Source organism: Phoca vitulina, unplaced genomic scaffold (genome assembly GCF_004348235.1).
Source record: "Phoca vitulina isolate PV1807 unplaced genomic scaffold, GSC_HSeal_1.0 scaffold10, whole genome shotgun sequence".
Classification (NCBI taxonomy): domain Eukaryota; kingdom Metazoa; phylum Chordata; class Mammalia; order Carnivora; family Phocidae; genus Phoca; species Phoca vitulina.
The window spans coordinates 19062230-19069078 of NW_022589713.1; the positions used below are offsets into that span (position 1 = coordinate 19062230).

Below are 6849 nucleotides of genomic sequence, written 5' to 3' on the forward strand. Positions count from 1 at the left end.
AGAGCTTTCCCAAACAGTGGTGATTCATTTCAACTACACATCATCGTGGATGAACACTGTACCCCAGGCTTTCATGACAGGTTGAATTCAAGATAATATGTGTAATATGTGTTTTTCTGAAATCCGCTGTATTCATTTGCACCTATGAAGCGTGTTGCTTGTGTTCTTGTTCTCAGATGAAAGGTATTGGCATTTTGGTTTCAAGAACAAATAAAATCACAAATACAACCTGTTTTTGACTTGGGTCTGGACTAATTACTAAGGAAGCATTCAGCAATAATAGTCTAAAATATTTAAATACTTAGTGAAACTGCAATGGATTGAGGGACTGCTGGTTCTAAGAACTAGGCAACCAACAGGAACCGAGGGAAGAATTTTAAGTCTGGACACCAAGTTCAGAGCCAAATATCAATAATCTCCTCCTCATTTTTTTTTGCAATAACTATAAATAAAGTAGAGGGAGAGGATAACAAGAATTATCTGAACAATGTTAAGTAATAAGTACATACAGAACAGGGAAAATTTTTTTTTCCATTAAATTTGCCACTCATTCCATTTCAATAAAATGCTTGTAAGGAGAATAACAATTTAAGGCCGAAGACTATATCACTTCTGTTCAGAACTTCTTGAGAGCAAAAGAATGACTACTGATCAACCTTCCTGGTTTAAACTTAAATTTATTTATTTATTTATTTATTTATTTATTTATTTATTTTAAACATCTTATTTATTTATTTATCAGAGAGAGAGAGAGAGAGAGCATAAGCAGAGGGAGAAGCAGGCTCCCCACTGAGCAAGGAGGCCGATGCGGGGCTCGATCCCAGGACCCTGGAATTATGACCTGAGCCGAAGGCAGACACTTAACCAACTGAGCCACCCGGGTATCCCTAAACTTAACTTTAACTATTTGTTTTAAAACGTGTTATTTTGTGACTTGAACCTCTATACTATGCCTTCAAAATTCCAAGAAGAAAGTAAAATCATATAGAAAGCCAAAAACTTCACCAATACATCTAGACAGACATTTGTGGTAGTTTTTGGTATCTGAAACCTTCTCCCCCCACATCACACTGATGCCCCTTTTGTAGGCGCAGCCCTGGCAGGAATGGGAACCCAGGTGGTGCACAGAACTTTTACAAATTCTCCAAGTGGGGAACTTATTCTTTCCATGTGGATCGACTCCTGCTTTTTTGAAGTCAAGACTTTATTTTTGTTCGGCTTTCTTCTACCACTTTCTGTGGTGTTCCTCGGACATGCAGAGACATGTGTCTGGAGTGATAGCAGCGTCAAGTTTCTTTTCACATTCTCCGCACCCCAGTCTTCTGCTGACGGCTCCCTCAGCAGCAGGACCACAGTCAGGCTGACTTCCTCTGAGCAGGTTCCCGGGAGCGGGACTACTGGGTCCCAGAGAATGAGCCAGGCTGAGTCTTGTGTGTATGTTGCCGGAGAGGCTGTGAGGATCATTCTGACGCCAGTTCTCCATGAGCCTTCATTGGGTTGTCTCTGTTCTCTTGGCTGTGCGCTCTGCAGCTGGATGGGACAGTCTGTCTGCACGAAAGCTACTGGCAGGAGGGCTCTGCCAGTCCTCGTGAGGTGACAGCCACATGCACTGTCATTCAAAATATCTTCACCCCTATCCTGACCTCCCACTCCCACCCCTCAACATGTTTGTTTGCAGCTGGACATTTTTGTTTCTCTCTCTCCAAATTATGACTTAACTCCTAAGACTTGGGCAAACACTCCCAGCGTCATAAGGGGCTGGCTGGCCGGACAGCCTGTGCCCCTTTATGGCATTTTATTCACCCTTCAGCCTCACTCCATCGTCCTTACCAGAGCCATTGCCATGGCAACTGTCCTCCTTCGGCCATTAAGTATGGGTGGCAAAGTCCTACGTGCTTAACTTGTTTGATATTTCATCTTTCAAAAAATTCTTTGGGGAAATTCAAGGTGGCTTGTCGAATAAAACAAATAAGCTTTTGATAGTCAACAAGGACTGAGGGCGGCAGCTTTGATAACAGGGAAAGACTGGACTGGTCAAAAACCTCAGGCCAGTCACATCCAACTCCACTTGAGACACGAAAGGAATGGGAAGTCTCTAGAAGGTTGGGAGAGACTGACTCAGACCCAGTGTTGGGGGCTTCAACCTAAGAGTAGGGCTGAGATGACGTGGGTCTTGGCCCAAACCCAACCTCAAGGACCTTTGGGTGGCTTCAGCTGCCACCACTGGAGGAGTTCACCCGCAGACAGTGCACCTCGGGGTCCCGGGGGTTTCCCTGCCCTTCGCATGGCATCACACCACAGTGCTCTCCAGCCCGGGAGCCCTTAAAAGGGCACACATGTCACATAGCACCCTGAGAGCTTTGCTCAAGTGAATGTGTCAGCTCGGAAGAGACCAGTTAGCCTGATGGTCTCCTCCATTCCCACCATCTGTCCACCATTTTTTTTTTTTTTTTTAAGATTTTATTTATTTGACAGAGAGAGACACAGCAAGAGAGGGAAAACAAGCAGGGGGAATGGGAGAGGGAGAAGCAGGCTTCCCGCTGAGCAGGGAGCCTGATGCAGGGCTCTATCCCAGGACCCTGGGATCATGACCTGAGCCGAAGGCAGACATTTAACGCCATCTGTCCACCACTTACATTTGCTCTTGTCTGACATTTTTTTAAACTTGAGAATTAAAAATTGAATTTACAGTATGTTGTTTTAAGTATTATGCTTTTTGGATTCATAGGCAAATACCTTCTTCTTTAAAGTAGATTTGTTTCTCCCTCCCTCCCTCCATCCTTTCTTCCCTTCCTCCCTCCCTCCCTCCCTTCCTTCCTTCCTATGTATGTATTTTGCTTGTTTAGTGGGATTCACTCTGGCATAGTAGAAAGAGAGTGAGATGTGGAGCCAGAGAGACCCTGGTTGGAATCCATGCTTTTCTATTATCTATGTAGCCTTGGCATAGGGTGACTAGCTGTCCTGGTTTGTTGGGGACTGAGGGGTTTCCTGGAATGCAGGACTTTGAGTCTAAATCTAGGACCATCTTGAATAAACCAGGACAGTTGATGACCTTACTTGGGCAAGACACAACCTCACTGAGCCTTGGTTTCTTTCTTTATCTATGAAACGGGCATAATAGTACCTGTCTCCTGGGTTATTTTGAGGATTGGGGCTAAGTGTACAAAAAGTGCCTGAAGCTATATCTGAGATCTCCTAGATTTAAACAGATGATAATTATAATAATATTAACATTCATAATTATCTGTATTTTTTAGGCTCAAACTGATCTTTCACCGTCATTCAATGCCTTTTCTTAATTTCTAATGTCTGTTCAGGAAAGGGGAGTTTATTCTGGGTATGGGTATAAAATGAAGATATTCTTGGAAAGTACTGAAAAGTATAAAGAAAAAGTATTCTTATTACATCCCCAACCAGAAGCAACCACTTTAAAAATACTTTGGATCCAGGTTTACTATTCTAAACAATTGATATATATCTTTGGGCATAAATATTTATGATTATTTCCTTAGGGGAAATTCAAAAAAGAGGGATTGCCCAATTAAAGGACAAATATTTTTAGCCTTCTTTTATATTAGATATAACATTATTCCTCCAAAAATCTAAGTTGACAGAACAAAATATGATGTTTTCTATGAAGGGAGTTGTGTGTTCCTTGTCTCCACACAGGACCCAGCTCTCCCTGAAAGGCTCTCTAAGGAAGAAGTCTGATTTCCTTCAGCAACCCCTATGGTAGTGGTGGCTAAAAGATTTCATCTTATTTGGTCATTTGGTAGTAGTTGCTTTTACTATTGAGTATTGTGGTGGTATGCACACTAAAAACCGTCCCTGTTAGAACCTTTTTTTGGTACCTAAATTAAATACTTTAGGAACATTTTGTCTCCATGATACAGTATCTTGCACTCAATATTAAACCAAAAGGAAATTGTTTATCTTCAACTCTTAATACATTTTAATGCTCATTTCATATTAATTTGAGCTATTATAAAGAGAATAATCTCTTTCCTTTCTAACTGTGGATTGGTAGGTATGAAAAATCAGCCTGGCTTCGGCTTGAGGAGTGGAATAGTTCAAAAGCAGTTCTGAGGCACCTGCGAATGCCAACGAGTTGAAAAATCAAAGAAATTATGGTCTTTGCTGAGGATCCAGAGATATTACTGGGTGTTTGAGTGTGTGTATCTGTGAGCGTGCATTTATGTATGTGAGTGTGCATGTGTGTGTATGTGTGTGTGGTTGCTGACCAGTGTCCACAAGTTTCAGGCTGCTCACTTAGACTGGTCGTAGGTTGGAGGTTAGTGGGGTGAGATCAAGATTGTTGGAGGACTAGAGATGAGGTAGGTAAAGCCCTAAATGCAGTACTGGTGATTACAAGGAATCAATAAAAAAATAATAAAAACATGTTGGTGAATTATTGTAAGTGGTCCTTCAGGTTCACATAGCTGGTTGGTAGTGGAGTCAGGACAAGAAGTTCCGGTTTCTGATTCTGAGTCCAGTGTTCTCACCAGCAGAAAGCATCAGTTCTGAGATGCCAGGTGCTTTGGCAAAAACTGGGGCTATTGCAGTGGTTGACCCTATGTAATGTCCTGTGGAGGCAGGGCAGGGCAGGGCTGACTATTACCCTAGACAAAGCTAAAAGAATTGGCCATCCCATAGAGACCTTGATTAAACCTCCTTTCTTTTGGACCTCAAGATGGTGACAGGAATACTCAGTAGTCAGCAGCTTGGGATTCCCCAGGGATTGTTATGGATAATGGCACTGAGTCATATTTTGAGCACATATGGTATGATTTGATTCCTTCATTTATGTCTTTGCATGGGAGTCTTCTTCTTTCCTAATCTTAGGAAATCTAATTTGAATAGCTCAAAATTATATAACTGAGGACAATTTTCTACTAACCAGTTTTGTCATCCCATTTGTTTAAAATTTAATGTAAAGTTTTGGCCATTTTTAATTATCCATTTTCTGTGAGAACCAGAGTAATCTCTCAGATCCTCCCTCTCTGTACTATAAATACTATGCTGTTTGGTAACTGGTCAGAGAGGTTCAGAGGTTGTGCCTCTGAAGCTTTTCTTGGAGATCAGGTTCAACCACAGGGGTAACAATGAGGCAAAGCAATGAATTTGCCTGATTTCTAAGGACGATGGATCCTTTGTGTCATACAACAAATCTCCATATTATGACTGTGGGACCCAGGTTTGGCTAAGCTGAATACCACGGCTCTGGTTATATGAAGATGTTTAGGGGTGGCTACATGACTCAAATAGTGCAATAACTTTTATCAGAATTTTTTTCTCCTATAGATATCAGGAAAGAGATACTTCCTTTGGGCATGGCATATGCCTAGAAATATGAGCAGCCTGTGGGGACATCCTGCCTGAGAAGCAAACTGACAGAGAGGAAAGCAGAACTGAGGTATGGACAGAAAAAAAGTAGAATCTTGGTCATATCCCTTGATCCAGCTATGCCTGAAGCCAATGCTGGCCTCAGATGTCCTAGTTACCTGTCAATGCCCTGTTTGTCTTAAAGTCATGCAAGTTGAGTGTATGTCACTTAAATAGGTCCTTTACTTGCATGATTCCACTATGCTTATTATCCCCATTCTATAGAAACCGAGACTCAGAAAGATTAAGTGCTTTGCTCAGGCTAACACAGCTGGGAAGTGAGGTGGCCTTGCCTTGAGGTTGGGCTGTTCTGACTCTGTAGCTCATGCTTTTTAAAAAAAATTTTATTTATTTATTTGTCAGAGAGAGAGAGCACAAGCCGGTGGGCGGGGGGGGGGGGGGAAGCGGCAGGCAGAGGGAGAAGCAGGCTCCCCGCTGAGCAAGGAGCCCGATGCGAGACTCGATCCCAGGACCCCGGGATCATGACCTGAGCCGAAGGCAGACGCTTGACGACTGAGCCACCCAGGCTTATGTTGTTTCCATAGCTTGATTCAGCCTCAGTGAGTACAGCTAATTAAGCTGGTAAAGCCAGCCTTCGACAGCATTAAGAGGACAGGTATTGGCTCTCCTGTTTTACTAGCTCTTGGGCAGGCCAATGATATTAGACACTTTAGGCTGGTGCACTGAGGGTCAGACAGGCTAAATGTCGTCCCTGGATCCCATGCCACATGCCTGCCTGCTCTGGAAATTCCTTTTGATTCAGGCTTCTCAACTTGCGGGAACCACTAAGTGCATGGGATCAGACCTCATTGGCCTCCAGGCAGCCAGGCTACTGCTGAGTAGACAGATTCTGCAAGCAGAAACATTCCAGAAGACGCCCTCAGCTTTGAGGTGCTGAGACTCCCCCCCTCCACATCCCGAAGCTTAGGACAAAAGAGCAGGAGCTGTTCAAATGTGAGATAATAGTAATTTTAATATTTAGTTCACAAAACATGCAGGTCAATAGTCAATGCATATACAATAGGACAGAGCAACAACAAAAAAATTACAAAGCCCAATCTAACTACATGGAGGCTTTCAAACAATGAAGTGTGGGATAGAGACTGTGCTGATTAAAAACCCAGCTGAGACACACCTCAGTGCCTCAGACCTGACCAAGGAATTTCTGGTGGTAGGAAAAAGAGCTCACTGTGCCCATGGCCTTCAAGTCAAATCCTGAGAAACTTCACAATCTCCACGCCCTGGACTGCTCAGTTTTGTCTTCCCCCCATCCCTGCATTTTTTCTTTTTTTTTTTTCCTCTTCTTGAATTATCTATCCAACCTTTATCCCATCTCAGACAATGAGTTCCATGAATACTCTGATGTAGCCTAGAACCATTGCTGTCTCAGTGAGAAGGGTCTCTGAGTTTGCTTTGGCTGTTGGTGAACAAAATTCCTCTCTGTTTAATGGGCTGGGATCTGGTTTT

General features: G+C 42.9%; 1 pseudogene; it reads right to left on the reverse strand.

Annotated features, from left to right (window-relative positions):
• Positions 1-955: 955 nt before the first annotated feature.
• Positions 956-1483, reverse strand: LOC116635229 (annotated as a pseudogene).
• Between the last annotated feature and the right edge of the window lie 5366 nt (positions 1484-6849).